At 41.3% G+C, this 21764-nt stretch overlaps 1 long non-coding RNA gene across 1 annotated transcript; it reads right to left on the bottom strand.

Annotated features, from left to right (window-relative positions):
* LOC131239483 (uncharacterized) lies at window positions 1-20453 on the bottom strand. The gene is made up of 4 exons (XR_009168244.1): window positions 20243-20453; window positions 20040-20133; window positions 1027-1519; window positions 1-345 (listed from the first exon to the last, which is right to left on the bottom strand). It is a non-coding gene; the product is annotated as an uncharacterized LOC131239483 (long non-coding RNA).
* Window positions 20454-21764: the final 1311 nt, after the last annotated feature.

The following is a 21764-nucleotide window of genomic DNA, read 5'->3' as shown; positions in this document are numbered from 1 at the left end:
TACAGTTAAAAGATCTTTATCCAATTCCATGTACGTACCAACCCTTAGAATGTTATAAAGCACGACATCTATACAACAACAATACATGTAAAACCCATAACCAACCATTCAGTTTCAAAAGATCTCTATGTACATTCTCAAAGGAGTACAACAGTGTATGTACAGAAAAATTAAAAATAAAATCCTCCCAGCAATGTGCATCTGCTGTTGCTCTTCCAAACAGAAGGTTCCCCAAAATCAGCACCATTAGCCATGCTGCTTCACATGCCGCAACTACACAATCCTGTCACCTTCCCAAACAAATCAGAACTCCATGAACTAGCTCCAGAAATCAAGCGTAAACACCTGCACATAATGACAAGATACAGTGAAAATTGCAGAAGATTGTGCTTCGTTGCCTCTGTTTTCTTGATTTCAATATAATTTCTTTTCACTTGTAGGAGTTTTCTTAAATTTCTATATCAAAACCTTCATATGTTTGTCATCAGTCTGTTAGAACCATGCGTTGATTTAAATATTTAAATTTGTAGATGGGAGCTTTGCTGGGCCCACACACATGTGCAATAAAGTTCATGCACACATGGCACTAGGTGCGAGATCCAATCCATCCGTCAGGTTGTTCTGACCTTGAATTTTCCCAAAAATACATCTGGTTCACTCAGCATGTGGCCCCAATTATTGGGTAGGAAAACTTCAGCCAAGTTTCTCAGAGCCATATATTTGATTTGCTGTGTCCTACCAGACTTGTGTACCAAACTGATTCTTGGGCCAGAGCATCAATATAGTGGAGCCTTTCTGATGGGTGAATTAGATCTCAGACCTATCATGCCATGCTGGCACATGTGAGGCATGTAGATGAGCTTTTACTGCATGTGTGTGGGGCCACTAAAGCTGTTATAGATATCCTTAACAATAAAAATTAAAAAAACATAGCTCTTATAGATGGATTATATAAATACTCCATTTCCACTCTCTTGGTAGACTTTCAGTCCCAAGATTGTCACGGACCAAATGAAATGTACTTACATTTCATTTCATTACTCTTGGTAGACTATCAGTCTGCGGTCATCACCAGCCTCTGCTGCTCCGAAGTGTCCTCTCCCATCTCACGCAGCCTCCGCCTCGAAATAGCCTCCTCCAGCTCCTGTAGTGTTGCCATCACAGAATAGTAGCGTCGGTTCCCAATGGCCCGTCGATGTCGTCGCAGAACTTCACGGAATGCCAGGCACTTCTCTTCCAACTGTCCCAACGCCCGTGTAATATTCTCATAGCGTCGATTGTCAGTGGCCTCTAGTCGTTCCATAAATTCATGCAACTCCGCGGCAAATTCATCCAGTTCACGACCCACCCGTGCTCTGCGAAGCCACATGTACCAAAAAAATCCAATGGCAAAAGCTACAATGATGGCCAGCTCAAAAAATGCATCCTCCCAAGTCCTCTCTGACCCACCTTTCGAATGATATGGCTTCTTGGTAGAGTTTATGCTATTGGCATTGTCCCATACTATCGAGAACTCCATCTGCAGGAAGAAGAAAAAATTCAAAATCATTTCACGCTAGGAAGTCGGCGCTACTATAAACACATAAATTCATGATGGAAGTCATGGCATAAGTTTGATACTGGCTGCCAACCTGACACAACCCTCTTTTATCCGGGCTTGGCACCGGCAATGAGAAAACAAAACTCCAACAGGCGTTGCACAATGTAATAGACTATTACATACTTTGATTACAAGCAAGCGGTATCTAATAGTCTACTACATAGGTTGATTACTATCAACGAGTTAATCTAGTTAGATTTAATTAAATTGCAACCAAAATCTAATCAGACTAAAGAATTAAAAAGGTGAAAGATGGCCGATGTCATGTGCGTGTTTTCGTGAGTATCTATATGCGCGCGTGTATAAGATATGGAACAATGGTTTCCTGTGACTGTGAGCCGTCGCAAGAGAGATCCTCTCTGCGAGCAAAGTGGGGGGTGGCTTAAGTGGGCTGCACCCATGATTTGAATGTGCATCCACTCAAACCATCAGATGCATCATCCCATTTTAGGCCCATGGCCAAAAAATCAGCCCCATACATGATTCAAGCGGGCCATATGATCGCAAACAATGTACGGGGGCCAGGGGACACCCACCCTCCAAAATGTTTCCTTAGTGTGGCCCATCTGAATCACGGACCAGTCTAATTTTTAAGCCTTGGGCCTAACATGCAACGACTCATCTGATGGCCGGAGTGGATTTCACATATGCATAATGTTGGGCCCTGTAAAAAATCATTGGTGGGTGTCCCTCTCCCAACCGTTTCCTTTGGTGTGGCCGACCTGAACCAAGGAACAATGCTTATTTTTGGGACCTAGACATAACATGCAACAATGTGTCTAATGGTCAGAGTGGGTTTCACATAAACGTTGTGGTGGGCCCTGTAAAAAATCAAGTGTGGGTGTTCCCCTCCCAATTGTTTCCCTTGGTGTCGCCCACCTGAATCACTAACCAACCTAATTTTTGGGCCCTGAGCCTAACATGGGGTGATGCATCTGATGGTCGGAATGGATTTCAAATACATGTCACGATGTGGCCCACCAACCCCACTTTTCTCGCCTCTCTCTCTCTCTCTCAACCTTCACACACTGTGTGTGTGTGTGTGTATCCATTATATATAATGTGAGTGATGTTTGGACAGCTTTTTCCTTGCTATCAGTCAGTCTGAATTTTCAAGCTGGAAGAACATAGATGTGTCTGGACCATCAACCGAGGGTAGTTTGGTCATTTTATTCTCTAGATGAGAGTAGCCCGCACCTTTTTCACTTTGGCTTGTGTGTATCTTGCAGCTGACGTATATGTATATATCTCTGTGCACAAGAGTCTACTATATATAATGAAGGTAATGTTTGGACAGTTTTGACCTTGCTATCAGTCAGTGAGAAATTTCAAGCTGGAAGAAAATAGATGTGGCTGGACCTTCAACCGAGGGTATTTTGGTCAGTTTATTCTCTAAATGAGAGTAGCCCCCACTTTTCTCTCCGGTTTGCATATATCCTGTAGATGAATGACATTATGGCATTGTTCTCTCCTCTCTCCCCATGTAGCACACACTCGCCCATTCTCATGTGTTGTACGTGCATTCTGCCCAATGCCTGCTTGATGTGCATGAAGGATGTGGAGTCAACCGATCACTTGTTCATCCACTGTCCTGTCGCCTGGGCAGTCTGAGAATTCTTTTTCTCAACTATGCAAGTGGCATGGGTGATGCCGAAATCGGTGGATGCACTTCTTTGGGCTTGGCAAGAAGCCGGAGAGTCGAACGGGGGGAAGAAAGCATGGTGGATGCTCATTATGGCGGTCTTTTGGACATTATGGAAGGAGCGGAATGAGAGGTGCTTCCGGGATAAGCACTCCGCCGTTGAAGAGCTGATTTGGAAGACCATCTATTCTTTGTTGGGCAGGGTTCCTTTTGTGTAGGCAGCTTTTGCTGCTTTTTCTTTCTTCTTGTCCCGGCGTAGTATTCTTTTCCACTTTTGTGGTTTCCTTTGAATAAAAACTGTTGTCTTTCACGTAACCCCAGAAAAAACACACACACACACAACATAAACAATGTAACATGAATAAAGGAAGATATCCTTCCTTTTCATTTCATTTCTTTTCTTTCTTTTTTTTCTTCTTCCTTCCTCTTTTTTTTTTTTTTTTTTTTTGTGTGTGAAAGGCATTAGGGAAGAGATTTTGAGGGGTTGTGGTGCATTTCTATGACAATCTTTTAACAAGTGAATGATGGAAGAGGCCAAGGCTGGATAACTTTATTTTAATCACCTTTCAAGTGCTGAAATCAAATTGGCCTTTCACTGAGGAAGAAGGTTGTAGTTGACTCCTTGGGTAGGGACAAGGTCCTGAGCCTAGATGGCTTCCCTATGGCCTTCTTTCAAGTCCTTTGGAAAGTTGTGAAAGGATATGTGATGAACTTCATCAAAGGGGTCACCTGTCAGCAATGCTAGGGGCTTCTTTCACTACCATTACTCCGAAGGTGATAGGTGTGGATAGCTTGATGGATTTCAGATCAATAAAGGGAGCCTTATAAAATTCTCGCAACGACCTTGGCTTTCAGATTCTGAAAGGTCCTTTGCGAGTGTCATCTTGAACGGCCAAGGTGCTTTTATTGCGGAAAAACAGATTGTGGATACCTCATTCATAGCCCATGATGCATGGAATCTCATTGCAAGGAAGGCACGAAAGGCATTGTGTGCAAATTGGATCTAGAAAAGGCATATAATCAAGTCGACTGGGATTTTCTAGACTACATGTTGAGTCGTTTGGGTTGCCGACTAAAGTAGAGATGCTGGATTTGGGAGTGCCTTCTATTGGCTCCCCATAGGTTTCTTCAAAGGCTCAAAAGGTATTCGACAAGGGGACCCACTCTTATCTTTTTCTTTTTGTGGTGGGGGTTGAGATGCTTGGAAGGATGATGGAAAAAAGAGCATGAAGTTAATGTCATATGTGGCTTCAAGGTGGCGAAAGAGAGCCCTCCGATCTCCCATCTTCAGTTCATCAACAACACCATCCTCTTTTGTGATGCGGATGTAAAAATAATGGGCAACTTAAAGAAGATGATTAGATGCTTTAAAGCAGTGTCCAGTCTGAAAGTAAACATTGCCAAGAGTGCGACTCTGGGCACCTGGATGCCTAAAGTGGAGGTTGAGAGGATGGCAATAGTTTTCGGGTGTTAGGCCAGAACTTTTCTTTCAACATACCTTGGTTTTTCCCCTTTGCATCAGGAAGTTGGTGAAACATTCATGGGATAAGGTGGTGGAAAGGGTTGAAAGGAAGCTGTCAAGACAGAAGAGTTGGTACTTGTCTTTCGGTGACCAACTAACATTAATTAAAGCCGCAATGTCTAACATGCCATTGTACTTTATGTCCTTCTTTAAGTGCCCCAAATCCATCCTGCTCGGGTTGGATAAACTAAGACCGGATTTCTTGTGGAAAGGAATGGAAGAATGGGACAAATTTCATATTCTGAGTTGAGGTGTGTAAACCTTGGGGGAAGCGTCATGGATTTGGTGATGATGAATTGTGCCTTGATGGAAAAATTATTGTGGAGGTTCAGAGTGGAAGAAGAATCTATGTGGGGAAAGGTTATTGCAAGTATGGGTGCAAGGACGGAGGATGGGGATTAGGAATTCTTCTCTCTACAGGGCATCATGCATCTGGAAATCAGTTTTTAGCTTTGAAGGGCAAATTTAGCGAGGGTTGTTTCACTATGGGCAATGGGGAGAAGATTCAGTTTTGGGAGGATATGTAGATAGGAGAGGAGCCACTCCAGGTTGCATACCCGCGGTTGGCCAGTCTATTGCTGCAAAGAAATATCTCAATTCCTGGGTGTTTCTTCATAAGTGGTGGCGTTGTTATATGGTACCCTAAATGTCATAAGAACCTACTTGATGAGAAAATATAGGATTTTGTGAAGCTTCAGGGGCTCCTTCAAAGTTGTATCTCAATGTTGGAGGAGCATGATAGAATGGTGTGGAAGAAGGATAAACCAAGATGCTTCTCAGTTCGTTCCTTCTACAACATGCTTCGGCTGTCGACAGCGGGAGAGAGGCCTGCTTATATGTCCTATGTTTGGTTCTACAGTGCCCCTCCAAAAGTAATGGCTTTCGCTGGGTTAGTTGGGAGAAAGAGGGCTTTGACCGTGGACAGCCTCCAGAAGAGGTCTTTGGTGCTCCCCAACGTTTGTGTGATGTGTATTGAAGATGCAGAAACTATTGAGCGCCTGTTCTTACACTACTCTTTTGCTCAATAAATGTGGATGAGCTTCTTATGCCCATTTAGTGTCTCTTGGGTGATGCCAAAATCAGTTGGGGAGCTGCTCTTGGCATGGCACAATGTTGAGTTAGGGAAGGATAGAAGGGTGTGTAGGAGGTCGACTCTATTAATAGGCCTTTGGGCTCCATTGGGAGAGCAAAATGGTAGATGTTTTCAAAACTCAAGTACCTCGATGGTTGAGATCTTTAATAAGGCAAAGCTCTTTATAGCAGAATGGGCCTACTCTTTAAAGGCTACTGAAGCTTGTAAATTGCCTTTTATTCTTGGGATGTAATTTCTTTTTGTTTAAATTGTAGCTTCTGCCATCTCGGCGCCTTTTCTTAGTAAGTCGTCGTTACCTATCATGGGGTGGCGAAATTGACATCTCTTCATCTTTTTGTAATTTGTACCATAAATAATGCAGGAGCATTTTCACATTGGGCTTGAGTGGGGTCGCTTGTGGGATGCAGGGGCACACTCAGGGTGGGTGCGACCCACGGAGGAGGTCTCGTGTTCGAGACTCCTCATCGGGGATGATTAATGCACATTTCACACCAGGCTCGAGTGGGGTAGCCCGTGGGATGCGGGGACACACTCGGGGTGGGCGGCCCATGTGATTTGGGGCCCACGAAGGGGGTTCGGCTGAGGTCTTAACCCATGCGATGTGGGACCTGGGCTATGAGATAAAGGGATTAATTCGTCATACTCTAATAGTTCGAGCTTTTAGAGCAAGTGGTTAATTGTCCTGCATCAAATTGGTATCAAAGTAGGAGGTCTCGTGTTCGAGACTCCTCACTAGGGGTGATTAATGCAGGAGCATTTTCACATCAGGCTCGAGTGGGGTCACTTGTGGGATGCAGGGGCACACTCGGGGTGGATGCGGCCCACGGAGGTCTTGTGTTCGAGACTCCTCACCGGGGATGATTAATGCGCATTTCACACCAGGCTCGAGTGGGGTAGCCCGTGGGATGTGGGGACACACTCGGGGTGGGCGGCCCATGTGATTTGGGGCCCACGAAGGGGGTTCGGCCGAGGTCCTAACCCATGCGATGTGGGGCCTGGGCTATGAGATAAAGAGATTAATTCGCCATACTCTAACAGTTCGAGCTTTTAGAGCAAGTGGTTAATTTTCCTGCATCAATAAAAGTGGCACATGGTTATATGATGAAACTGATGGTGATTAATGAAATATGGCACATGTATAATGCCATCATGCTTGTTCAACATCAATTGGCCAATGGCCCAATAGCTAAAAATTGCCTTGATTAGACTATCCTAACCATCTAATATAATAAACTTCTTTTCGAAACATCACTATCATTGCCCATTTATGTCTTTCATTATCCATTTGTGCGCACGATTAGGTAGTTAGGAAATGATGTGACATTATGTCCATGGCCATTTCACTATTGGACCCAACGAAAGAATGGTTCCTATTTCATCCATATATACCACGTGTGCAGCAACTACATGCCAGATCGACCACCAAACTGCCAGAAGAGAAGCGCCAAAGGCTTTTACTCTCAGGAACTGGTAACAAAAAATTCCATGAATTTAAAAATTGGATTCACAATATCCTGTTGAAATAAAGGGCCTTATTAAATCATTTTACATTTTGATTCATTTTACAGCATTGCCAAATCTGGACTTCTCTCAATTTTGATTGGAAAATGGTCTCATAGTTCAAAATTGAAGAATCAATATGGTGAAAACCATTGCACCAGACTCACTCTTTGGAGAAGGCTTATCCATCTTTATTTGTGCTTGCAGTGAATAAAGAGGCTATGGTCAGGGACAGCTATGAGGAGTTGGGAGGAGAGGTAGTTTGGAACAGAAGAATTTAAGAGATGATGAAATGTTGGATTAGTGCCCTACTGGAGACCCTTTTCGCAGTTGAGATTGACCTCAAAAGTGAAGAATGGATATGCTGGAAATGGTCCCAACGGGGGCATACTTTCCTCCAAATCTCTGATGTCGAAGGTATGCAATAATAGATCTGCCGGTCACCCCTGTTCTTTTGTTTGGAAACTCCCTATTCCCCCTAGAGTGCAGGCTTTTGTGTGGCTGGCTGCAGCAAATAAAATCCTCATGGTGGACAATCTAAAGAAGCGGAATATGGCAATCCTGAACATGTACATACTGGGTAGGAGCACTGAGGAATCTGGAAATCACTTGTTCCTGCACTGTTCAGCTGTGCGGACTGTTTGGGAATTCTTCTGGCAGCAAATAAAATTAGTTGGGTTGCCAACGGTAGAGTTTTTGAGGTTATAGCGAATTGGCCTGTTGGTCCTTTTTCGCCTTGGGGCAAGCTACTATGGAAGCTGGTGCCTTTTGTGACTCTGTGGAGGATCTAGAGAGAGGAACGCAAGGATCTTCAAAGGGAAGGCTGCGACTGTGGAAGCCATTAAGTGGGATATTTTCTCTTCTCATGTGGAATACGCATTACTTCAATCGGACTTTGCAGGGCAATGTTATCTGTCTATTTTGGAAGGTTGGGATTCAGTCATTTTTGCATCATTCCTCTTTTTTGCTTGCAGTAGGAGGTTCCCACTCTTATGAGGGTTTTAATGTTTCTTTTTGGTTCCTTTGTTTTGTTTTCCATCCTTGGCGCTGGCAAGAGGGTCACCTGCCCCCAGGGATGATTGGAGCTGTATGTTTCCGTGGTTCTTAATGAAATTTGTAATTTTTCAAGGAAAAAAAAAGAAGATTTGAAGCCAATCAATCATCAACTGAAGGATATCAAGGGTAAAAGGATTGAGACTATGCAAAGAGCCACAGCAAGCAAGGCCTGCTGGTGACACCTCATTGGAGATGGGCAGATATAGTACATGATGATCTCGCAGACGGAATGGACTTAGTTGAGGAAGCGAGGGAACCTCCCCTTTGGTTTACTCTCTTTTTCTTCTTCTTCTTCTTCTTCTTTTGAGAGAGAGAGAGAGAGGTAATGAACCTCCCCTTCAGTTCATGCTATAGGAAACTTCTTTGACAAGACATTTAATGCAGGGAAACTGAGGGATAAGCTCAAGGCCCTATGGCGTCTCAGAGGTGAGTTCCGAATCACTGTCTTACCCAATGATTTTTACATTATGAAGCTATTTGCCAACATGATTGACAACTCCAACCTTTTAGATCCACTAGGGTTCACTTGGAGCAACTGTTGTGAGGGGCTGGGTATGATCCAAGAGGGGTGTCCGGATCAAGTTCTTGCTAAACCAGACCGGCATGAATCCTGCCTGGATGCCCATGTAATCCATTTGCCCCAGATCTCATCTAATCATTGCCTAGTCCTCATGGTCCTGTCCACAATCAAGCTATATGATATGCCCATTAAAGTTTGAGGCCTTCTAGCTTCAGAGTGAGGACTTTAAGCAAGTAGTGGCTGATTCACGGAACACGTCTAACTGAGGTTCCAACGCATTTAGACTCTACCAGAAGCTTAAACAGGAGTGAGGCAATGAGGCAGTGCAATAAACATGCTAAAAACATAAACTGTAGCATCATATTAGTACAATCTCCCATTGATTGAATCCTATCGTGAATCAGAGGACATAACTGAAGTTACTGGTCTTATTGCAGAGTGCCACCAGTTAAACAAGAGGAAACAATTTGGTGCCAAAAATCCTGCAATAATTGGCTTGGACTGGGTGATAACAATACCAAATTGTTGCTTCAGTTCACCATCTGAAGATAGAATGCAGATAGGATTACGCAATTGAAAGTTCCAGGAACTAGTGAAAAAACTCAAAGTCAGAACCAATCACAAATTGATCAGATCATCCAAGAACACTTTCAAGCACTATTCTGACAACCAAATGAGGGACCAGACCAAACCTGTTTCAATCTACCCAATTCATTCAACCATCAGTCACAGCCTTTGGTAATGAAATCTTAAAGAATTCCTTCCAATGTTGAAGCATTCAAGACCTTTGACCAAATAGGCCCACAAAAAGCCCTATGTACTTGAAGGCGCTAGGTGCAACCCACACGCACCTGCCCCAGTAGCACCCAAAATGCCTGGGCGTACACTCGGGGATTCCAAGCGGCATTTTTTAATTTTATAATAACAAATATTGATAATTAATTATTTAGAGATATAAGGTTTTTTTTTTTAATAATTAAATCGATATCATTCAATTCCTCGAAGCCCAAAGCCCCATATACCCAATTTTTTCCAAATTCCCCAATTGTAAAATCCTAATTTCTCAATTTCTCCAAATCCTAACACTAGACTTTCCATTCTCCCCCAAATCTCCCAATATTCACCGATCCAATACCACAAATTTGCCAACATCCCCAAATTTTAACTAAGATACAGTTTTTCAAAATCCACAAATCCTCTAACCTAAATTTTCCAATTCATGCCAAATCCCCAATTCACCTTAAATCTCTTGTATGGCACAAATGAAAGCTCAAACTACTTTCGAGAAGTCCAATGTGATGATCTTGACACATTATTAGAAGAAAGAAATGAGAAATTTTATTGAAAATTGGGGGAAGAATATCTCAAGCTTTAATCTAAAAAGAAATGAAAAAAGTTGTTGAAATTGGCTTTAAAAAGCCCTTTGTTGTTGAACCCTTATTGGGTGGTAAAATACCCCAAAAACCACACATATGAGATACCCATAATAAAAAGGCGCAATTGCTTCAGAGGAAACTAGGTGCACCTAAGGTGCTAGGCGCTACGTGCACCTAGGTGCACACCGAAGGTAAACAGCTTACCAGGTTCCAAGGAAGCCGCAACAGGCCCAAAATGCCTAGGCGGGTGTTTGGAACGCCTTTGACTACGATGAAAAATCCCCCGACCTCGATGGTTTTAACACAAGTTCTTTCACTTATGCCAGCACACAGTTGGCAATGACATCATGAATATGGTGAAGTCCTTTTTCCAGTCTGACCACCTATTAAAATAGTTCAACCAAACTGAAGCTCCTCACTCTAAAGAGATTAAAAAAAAAAAGCTTTTGGCCCATTAGACTTTGTAATGATGGCCATCAAATAATTGCCAAACTCCTAGCCAACTGTCTTCGATCTCTCTCTGACAAACCCATATCCCTAATCCAAAGAGCTTTTGTTCCGTCTCCTCACATTCATGATAACATCCTTGTCGCCCATGAAATTACCCATTCCTTCAAAAGGAAGAAAATCATGATAATGTGTTTAAAACTAGACATTGAAAAAGCCTATGACCAGTTAGAATGGATTTTCCTTCAGGTCGTCCTTCGCACCTTTGGATTTAATTAAAAACGGATATGCCTAGTCATGGAACATGTGTTTATGACTTCCCAATTCTGGTTAATGGTTTGCCTACAAGCCTCATCAAACCTTACAGGGTTCTGAGACAGGGGGATCCTCTTTCTCCGTATCTTCTTCTTCTTCTTTGGTTAGCTTGTTAGTACACACCCATGTCAGTACACACACTCCATGTTAGCCACCCGTATCTTCTTATTCTTGTTGAAGCCCATCCACCTTTATAAATCATCAAGTCTCGGTTGGCCAATTATCACTACTAAGAACCAACCACTTTGGACCCCGAATATCACAACTCCTGTCGACTGACAATGTTTTCCTATTTTCCCAAAGCTCCCTTCCAGCCTGGAAGAATATTATGTATTTATGTGAAGCCGAACAAAAGGTCAATATGTTTAAGTCCTTGGTTTACTTCTCTAAAAATACTCTTTTCAGAGAACGATCAGCAGGACCTTAAGAATATCCAAGGGAAAGGAAACCTTCCACTACCTTAGCATGCCAATTGTGGGGAGCTCAATTATACAACACTGGCAGCCAGTCCCTCATTGATAATATTTGCAGCCGATTAGTGGGGTGGAAGGCCCCTCTTCCTTATCAACATCTAGTAGATTGACCCTCACTTGTTGGATGGATTAATAGTAAGCTAATTGTTGGTTATTTATATTTATTGCTTTAAATACAAATAATAACTGTCAAAATTACCTTCACTTGGGACCAACATGTCTAAGTGAGGGCAGTTTAGTAAGTTCCTTTGCATTATGGTTATCTTTTATGTTTTAAGACCATAAGAAGAACCCTTTAAGGATCAAACAAAATAAAGCTTCAGTTTATGAAAATTTTCTTCCTCATCTTGAGGTGAAATCCGTCTCTAGCATATGTAGTCGTTGATCACCAGCATGTGTTGCAAGATCTTTCTATATTTTCTACATTATTCTCTTCCATTGATTCATTTTACATCTTATTAAATCTGAATTCCTCTCAATTTCGATTGAAAAATAATAATAATAAATTCAAGATTTGAGATTGAAGAATCAAAATAAACCTAGATTTGAAGCCTAAGGTAGTTAGGGTCGCACACTTGCACCAAACCCCATCCATAGTGAAGCATGGTTTTAAGATTCGGACAAGCCTGATATGACTCATTCAAGTTGACCCAGACTTAGTCGCACTAGATCCGGTTTGATACCACGAGTCACCCCCAACCCAGGCGAAGAATCCCAACTCTACTCAAGCCAAAACAAGTCCGGCCGTATCGCCGAGTCTTTTGACCATGCAGTGAAACCCAACTGTTTGGATCACTAAACCATGTGCTCTACTAGCACAAACTCTCATAACAAGGAACTTCACAACTTGATGCTTCCTGGCTTTGTTGTTTTTAACTGGTCATCGGTCATTCAAATGAATCTCATCTAAACACTCATTATTTTGATGAACAAATACAAAAGTATGACGAATTTAAACTATTGCTCAAACTAACAGGCAAAATCTCTCCTACCAGTTGTCAGAATCATAGTGACAAATCTCGTTCTCGGCAATTTCTTGGCTTAGAAATTTCACAGGAAATTTTCATATTTTTACAATTTTTCTCGGGATATTATAGGGAAAATCCCATAAAAAATAAAATTATGAGAAATTTATCTTAAATTAATTATTAATTTTAAATTTTAAATTATGAGCGTTGTAGCTAAAGTTATTCTCTAAAACCATAGTGCTTTTGAATCAAGTAAGCAAATTCAAGATGGCGCGTTGATTGCCCATGAGTGTATTGACCCAAGCACAAGGAAGGTAAAGCAAGACTTGCGTCCAAGCTGGATATTGGAAATGCCTATGACCATGTTGGTTGGGGCATTTTAGACTATATCCTAGGGAAGCTAGGATGTGACCAGAAATGAAGGGGTTGGATTCAAGAATGCATTCGGTCAGTGGTGTTCTCCATGCTTGTTTACAAATCTCCAAAAGGCTTTTTTAAGGCATCTAGGGGCATTAGGCAAGGTGATCCTCTGTCCCTATTTTTATTCTTAGTGTCAACTAAAGCTCTAAATGGAATGCTAGCTAAAAGTCAAGAGGTCGGGCTCATTCACAGTTGTAGGGTGACAGAAGCATGTTCTCAGATTTCACACCTCCAGTTCCCCAATGATAGTATTCTCTTCGGTGAGAATAATGGAACTGTGGTGGATAACTTGCAGAAGATCATAAGGTGCTACATGGTAGAGTCGAATCTAAAAGTCAACATTTCGAATAGTGAGATTTTAGGCATAGGTTTGTCAAACGATGTGGTGTCGAGGATGGCAAAGTGTTTGGGTGTGGTGTGGGTTGCTTCCCCTCAACCTACCTTGGCCTCTCGTTATGCATTGGGAAGCCAACAAAGCATCTTTTGGACAAGGTGATTAAAAGAGTGGAGAAGGAACTCTCTATTTTGAAGAGTTGATACCTTTCATTGGGAGGATGGCTTACATTAATCAAAGGCTTCCTATCATATATGCCCCATTACTTTATGTCCCTTTTTCAAATGGCCAAAATCAAATCTGGATTGGTTCGAGAAGCTAAGGCACGACTACTTATTGACAGGGGCAAAGAAAAGCAAAAAATCCATCTTCTCAAATGGAAGGGGGCATGCAAGCCTATAACTGAAAGGGGAGATACGAACTTGGCTTTATTCAGAAAATGGTGTGGAGCTTTATTCAGGAATGGCGGGTTAGTGTGGAGTCTACGAAGGGATTGGTAGGTAGAGGATTTCTCTCTCTCTCTCTCTCTCTCTCTCTCTCTCTCTCTCTCTCTCTCTCTCTCTCTCTCTCCCTCCCTCTCTCTGTGTGTGTGTGTGTGTGTGTGTGTGTGTGTGTGTGCGGCTTTTGGCTTGTGGAAAGCGATCTCCACTGTGGCTCCAAAGTTTAGGAAAAAGGGTGTTGTTTTCTCTAGGGGAGGGCGAGCATATTCACTTTTGGGAAGACGTTTGGTGTGGTGGAAAACCACTTCAATTGGATTTTCCCAAGTTAGTTCAGTTTGCTCTGATGCAGAAGATCCCAGTCGATCGATACTTCTCCAGATGTAGTGATGTGGTTTGGACTCTCCCATGCTAAAGGGACCTTTTGGATAAGCATGTAAGGGAATTTGTTGGGCTCCTAAATCATTTGTGTGGCTTCCATTTAGTGTTTGCAATATCAATACTATTGGCCAATATTATCGTTATCGTTGGCTAGCAACACGATATCCGTCAAAAACCCCTCGGAAATAATAATAATAAATAGATTTCTATGTATCATGCGATATATCACATGATATCGCACCATTTTTTTGCGAAATCACAGATATTATCTGCAAATTTATCCATTTATCCACGGATTTTATCCCAGACTCACAGATCTACTGTATATTTTGTCATAGACTCACGAGTCTGCCATAGCCAACAACCATTCGATAATAATTACAACGATAAATGGGCAAACAATATCGTGCTTGCATAATTACTAAAAAAATCGAAAAGAAAAATAAAAAATAGGAAAAAGCTTCCAATTCAAATGGGATTTCGGTACCAATAGAATGAGATTGCGTGATCGAAAGTAGAAATTGGTGGGCCACTCGATCAATCCACAGTGGTGCACCATAAGTTCCACAATCTCGATTTCCTCACTTTTTTCTTCGAATAGAAGCTATATTCAAATTACAAAGGAGATTTCGGCAAGAAATCTGTAAAAACTCTAAGAGATTCTCACTATAGTGGTATTTTGGATTTAAGAAATACGTTGAAAACCAACATGATTCAAATATTTAGACATCAATAGTAAAGTATTGGAGCTTATAAACGAAAAATATATATAAGTATTTACCAACCTCATGTAGTGGGTGGGAAAGTGTCCTCTCCCAATGGTCGTTTATTATTGCATGCACCTACTTATATGCGTTAGGGGCTTTAGCCTGGAGAGCTTCTTTCATCAATTGTATAGAGGGATACAATGATCTCATCGATGGATTCGTTTCATTGTCCACCATCATCAACACTATATAAATGGGCTCCAGAATACTGACTACACCGCTTACGTGATCCAATAACAAGTGGCGCAACACAAGCTCTTTGATTCTCCAAGTTACTATATTCCCCTTCTTAGCTCAAACTGTGTAGTCATGAGAAATGAAAGGCTCTTGTAGCCCCTGCTTGTGTTTGAAGAGGCTATTTAGGGTGATATAATTTGTGGCAAATCGTGTAGGCCTAGAGCACACTATATCCCCACCACACTTCTCGCGCATCGCAGTCAATAACCATGTGTGGTTGTATATGAAGGTCGTGATGAGTCGTGCATCAGTAATAGTGGTCTTTACTAATGGCCTATTCATGATCACCTCTAACATGAGATCAATACAATGCACTGTGCAGGGGATCCAATACATATTATACTTGTTTTCTATATACTTCCCCACCTTGACAAATGCACTCCCATTATTTGTAACAAATTGCACAACATTCTTCCTCCCAACATCATTGATGACACGGTATATTAATTTGTATCTTTAATCTTATCACTCGCATATACAGACTTTAAGAACATTGTTCGTCCTCTACAATAAATCATAAAATTTATGACCGACATTCTCGTTAGTCCGGTCCAACCATCACACATAAAAGTGCAACCGTACATCTCCCATGATTGCTTATGTGAATCCACGTGATTCTTCATCTAAATACTTGCCCATTATCTCAGAGGGCGTGGACGGCTACACACCTTCACCCCCACGCTGCACATCACTTATCATATTCTTGAAGCGCAGGCTCGCTACTGCATTTGCAGATTTCTTGCCAAAATCTCCTTTGCAATTTGAATATAGCTTCTATTCGAAGAAAAAAAAAAAGTAAGGAAATCGAGACTGTGTAACTTATAGCGCACCGTTGTGGATCGATCAAGTGGCCCACCAATTTCTACTTTTGATCACACAATCTACTTCTATAGGTACTGAAATCCCCTCTGAATTGAAAGCTTTTTCCTATTTTTTCTTTATTTTTTATATTTTTTTAATAAATGCAAGCCCGACATTGTTTACCTATTTATTGTTGAAATTATTTTCGAATGATTGTTGGCTACAGCAGACCCGTGAGTTTGTGCCAGAATCTATAGTAGATCCGTGAGTTTGGGATAAAATCTGTGGATAAATCTGTAGATAATATCTGTAATATCACAAAAAATTGTGCGATATCATATACCATATATCACACGATACATAGACATTTGTTTTTTTTTTTTTTTTTTTTCTGATGGGTTTCCAACGAACATCGTGTCGATAATATCAGCCGATAGTATCGATATCGCAAACACTGAACACACCAATCCGCTTGCCTTTCAAAATATAGTCCACCCAAAAAGTGAATAGCCATATCTACAACCTTGATATCTCAAAAATAAAAATCAATAGTCCTAACCTAAGACGAATGTGACATAAACACAAGATGCTTGGCCGGCGCATCAAGGAACTCCGTGGTGGGCAGTAGCCAAGGAGAATGCCTCAAAGAGTTCGTTTTGCCCCTATTGTCGCTCAGGAAATCAAGATAATCAACAAGTGCCCCCATCCAATGGGTCCACATGCCAAGATGGTTGGAGTATCAGAACCATCCATCCTTTGGGCGTTATCTTGGACATTGTTTAAAAATTGCAAACTCGACCCAAGACCCTATCTAGTCAATTTCTTCAAGACTTGAATTAACATATAATATAGGTATTTTTACGCAAAATTCCTTAGGAATTCGGATTTTACCACATAATTCCAAGAGAAACTGAAATACCTGGGCCTAAATATCAAAAGCTACAATTTACTATTCCTGGAAGATATGGGAGGATGTGATGGATGATATATTGATATGGGATTGATTTAAAGATATGATTGAAGATTTTAATGATTATTTTCTAATTTTTTCTTTTACCATTATTAGGATTGTTGCCATCTTAGGTAGATTAGATTGATTTGAATCAATTAGACAGATTTGAAACCAATTTAATTGATTTCAAATCAATCTAATAGTTGGGGAGATTTTCATTAAAAATTAATTTAAGGTCTAAAAAGAGTGTAGGAGGTAGTCATTCCAAAATTTTGTGAGAAGACGTTTAATATCAATAGAGTTATTTCTCCCTCTCTAGTCTATTATTCTTGTGGGTGTACTCTCGTCCATTTCTTTGCGATTCAAGTGTCAAGATCTCATTGATTTTTATTTTTTCTTTTAGAGAGATAACGATAACTATATTGATAATTAAACAGAATACAAGAAAAGAGGGTCCTCCCGTTGAGATAGCGAAAGGATTAACCTCCGATTCAAAGCATATTACAACTCATTAAGTTTACAAAATTAGAGGCAATTAGAGGCCCACTCAGCTAAAGTGTTGTTGAACTTTCTGGACTGTTGATCCCGCTGAGTTAGATATACAGTTGAAGCATCTCCCATTCCTTTCTTCCCACACCGACCACCAAACAGCTAGTAGGCTCATTCTCCAAACCGTAGTTCTTTGTTTTCCTAACTTTGGCACATGCCAAGCTTTTAGCAGACGATCGGAAGAGTCTGGAATGGACCAGAGGATATTGAAGGAGTTTAGAATAGTTGTCCACACTTGGTTAATGAAGAGGCAATGAATGAACAGGTGGTCCACCGATTCTTCATCAGCCATACAACAAAGACAGAGGTTTGTAATTATCATACCCATTTTCCTCAAGTTATCTACAGTCAACACTTTCTTCTTTCCAACTAACCAACCGAATGCCGCAATCTTTGGAGGGACTTTAAATTTCCACACTTGATTTGTCATAGCCTTTTCCACAACTGAAAGGTTCTTGTCTATTAAATTATATAGAGATTTAACCGAGAAAGAGCCTGAGCTGTCGAGTCTCCATACTAGTCTGTCTTTACTCGTTTGATCGGGCTTAACACTGATGATGCGACGTTGAAGAGCCGCAAACTCTTCGCTCTCTCAATCATGCATATTTCTTTTGCAAATGGGATTCCAAACAATTTCGTCCCCATTTTAGAATAGCAATCAGCCACCAGAATGGATCGATTCGGGGCAAGGCGAAACATATTTGGGAAGTCTTCTTTTAAAGATGAATCCCCCACCTATATATCTTCCCAAAAATGAGTGTTGTCGCCTTTTCCTATAGCAATACCGATACATTTGAGAACCTCCCTCTTTGAAGATAGAATACCTCTCCAATGAGCTGAGGCTTTGTAAACTAAGGATTCCTTTGTTCACCAACCTCCCTCTGAGCTGCCACACTTGCTTTTAATAAGCGAGTTCCACAATGTCTCACTTTCTGTTTCGAGTCTCCAAGTCCATTTGCCAAGAAGGGCCTTGTTCATGGTTTTTAGATCTCTATCCCCTACACCACCTTCTTGCACTTGCTTACATACCTCCTTCCACTCGACCAAATAAAATTTTTTGTCCCCCTTTCCATGCCACAAAAAATCTCTTCTTAGTTTTTCAAGAGTTAACAAAATCGACACTGGACATTTGAACAAGGACATGAGATACAGGGGTGGATTAGACGGCTGATTTAATAAGAATAAGACGACCTCCCAATAATAAATATCTGCATTTCCATCTGGCCAGGTATTTCTCAAATCTTTCAATAACTTTATCCCATAAGCGCTTTGGAAGTTTCCCTATACATAGAGGAAGGCCGACAAACGTTGTCGGTAAACTTCCCATCAGGCAGTCAAAACTGTCAGCATAACTTTGAGTTTCTTCATCTTTCATATTAACGCCAAACATCTTGTATTTGGCTAGATTGACTTTGAGGCCCAAAACTGCCTCGAAACATTGGACTATTGTTCGCAAATTGCTAACTTTACCTTGCTCTGCTTAACAGAATATAAGTGTATCATCGGCGAACTGGATGTGTGATATTGAGTTCTTCATTCCTTTCACCTTAAAACCACTGATAATGCCTTCTTCTTGACCCTTTCTCACCATTCTGGATAGTGCCTCGCCGACGATTAAAAATAGGAACAGGGATAGCGGATCACCTTGACACAACCCTCTTGAGCCGCTAAGGAAACTTTTTGGGGATCCATTGAGTAAGACTGAGAAGAAAGCGGATCGAACACCCCCCACCCCTGCTAGTAGGTTCTCAATGGAATTCCTTTCCGACCAGGCATTATTTGGTAAAATGCATATTTCTGACCAATTTTGGTTCATAGTAAAAAAATCCCATTAATATAATACTAAAATATGTAAGATTATAGAAATGATATTAAGTAGAAAATTTGGGAAATTTCATAAAATTGATTACAAATGGGGCCAATATGATCATTATCAGCAGGGGAATTTTTATCAACGGCTTGGATCACCAGGCGGTCGTTTGGCACCATGGATTGGAGGGGGTTTCAAATCCCCTTGGTTGTTTGGCAGCATAAAGTAACTGGGGATTGCCAATCCAGGGGGTTTCCAATCCCCTCTTTGAGGGGGTTTGTAATCCACGGTGAGAGCTTGGATTACACCTAAAATCATTTCAGTAGTTGCAGGTGTAACATGTATGTCACGTACACTATCATTCTATTGGGCACATGGCCCACTAATGATGATCAGCACCGTCCAAACATTGTCCAGCACCAACCAAACATTGTCTATATTAATCGACGAGTAAGAATCATTGGTTAGTCACTCAGACATGATCTTGTGCTTGCGGTCCATCCATTTCATCATTTTCAGGCAAAGCATATATATCTCACTAATTAGGGATATTAAAGTTGATTTAGTAATTAAATTCAAACCCCTGTAAATATACCATGCATAGGTATTTTTGAATTAAAGTTGATTCACACTCCAGGGTGCCAAACACACCGGGATGATTGCCAATCCAGGGGGTTTCCAATCCTGGGGGTTCCGAATCCAGGTTCCTAAACAGGCCCTAAACATAGAGCCCCACTTATACAAACGGAAAACCCAAACTGGAATGCGCATTCTGTCAGCCATCGTCATTGTCGTTGTCAAAAGAAAACGAAAAAGAACAAAATCAATGCGCAATGTACCTCAAAATCCAATAAGAAATTCTGGCAAATCCGTCAAGAAAATCACTGGTTCTATACGTCAGTACTCCGACCCTCCATCTTCACGTATTTCTATCTGAAATGTGATAGAATCATCATCACCACCACCACATCATCGAAAAAGAAAAAGAAAAAAAATGCAAAACGCGATTTACCTGAAAATCCGAGAAGAAATTCACCCGTACTGTTACTTTCTCCATCTTCTCAAATTTCAGCTGCAATTTGAATGCATGGATGGATCGACAGAGCGAAGAAGAAGAGAAAACGAGGATGAAAACCCCAACCCTAAGCGCTCTCTCTCTCTCTCTCTCTCTCTGTGGTAGGGAAGAGGTTTTTTCTGAGCTGAGTAGGGTTTAACTGAGGAGAAAAACTCGGGTAGAGTCTGGCGGATGATACGCAGGTACTTTCGGAATGATTACTTACAAATTGCCGACACGTTTGTCCAGTTACGCTCGTCGGCAAGAGGAGCGGATTAGGTGTTACTCTTACCGTGGGGCCCATTTTGATGATTTTTGTATATCCACGCCGTCCATTTGTTTCTACGGCTCATTTTAGGACGTGATACCAAAAATTAATCAGATCCAAATTTCCGGTGGACCGCACAACAGAAAAAAATGGTGATTGAATGTGCCACCATTAAAAATTTTCAAAGGTCCCATCGTAAGGTTTTCACAACTTTTAATTTTCATCCCACCCATTGATAATGTCGAGAAGATCTGACATTATCTGGATGAAGTGACAATGCAAATATCAGATTGATACAAAAACTTTGGTGGCCCACAAAAAGTTTTTAATGATCACTCACAGCTTTTTCCAGTAGTGTAGTCCAGCTGAGATTTGGATCTACTTAAGGTTTGGGATCAAGTTCTAAAATGAAAAGAAAAATCGGATGAACGGAATGGATATATAAAAAAATATATCAAGTTGGGCCCCACAAGTTTAAGTTAACACCCGTTGGGGTGCTATTCGGATAACACGTGATCCGGTCCCCTTTTGGACCCGCGCGGCTTCGGAGGTGCATGGGATCCCTGACATTGGGGTCCGCCACAATGTATCTGCCTTATTTTCAAGCCATACATCCATTTTAGAAAACTCATTTGGCATGATCCAAGAAAATGAAGAGATCATGTCTCAGGTGGACCATAATACTTGAAAGAGTGGTAATGGGCCATTAATAACTTCTCATGAGCTACAAAAGTTTTAGATTGTGGACTCTTCATCCAGGTCAGGTTAGATGGCAGAAAAATATTCCAGTGGCCTATGAAGTTTTTAATGGTAGGGATTCAATCACAATTTTTTCCTGTGATATGGTCCACCCAGGAGTTGTGACTGCTTCATTTTTAGCATCATGCCCTAAAATGAGTTGTCAAAATGGATGGAAGGTGTGGATGTAAAGCATGTACATGACAGTGGGCCCCACAATTAGGGATCCATTGATGATTATCCATCCAAGCCTCACTGTCTATAATGAGCCAATTAGGTTTTAGCCAGTTAACACCTTAATGAGTGTTACCCTTCCCATGGGGCCACCTTGATTATGTGTTCTATATTCACACTATTTACACTGTCCATCTATTTTTCCAGCTCATTTTAGAGGTGGTCCTAAAAATTAAGTAAATCCAAATCCCAGGTGGACCACACCACAAGAAACAGTGGTGATTGAGTGCCTACCATTAGAAACTTCCTAGGGCCAGCTGTAAGCAAATC

The sequence above is a fragment of the Magnolia sinica genome, chromosome 3 (assembly GCF_029962835.1).
Source record: "Magnolia sinica isolate HGM2019 chromosome 3, MsV1, whole genome shotgun sequence".
In the NCBI taxonomy this organism is placed as follows: Eukaryota; Viridiplantae; Streptophyta; class Magnoliopsida; order Magnoliales; family Magnoliaceae; genus Magnolia; species Magnolia sinica.
The sequence above is the reverse complement of the archived record's forward strand: the minus strand, read 5'-3'. Positions and strand labels throughout refer to the sequence as shown.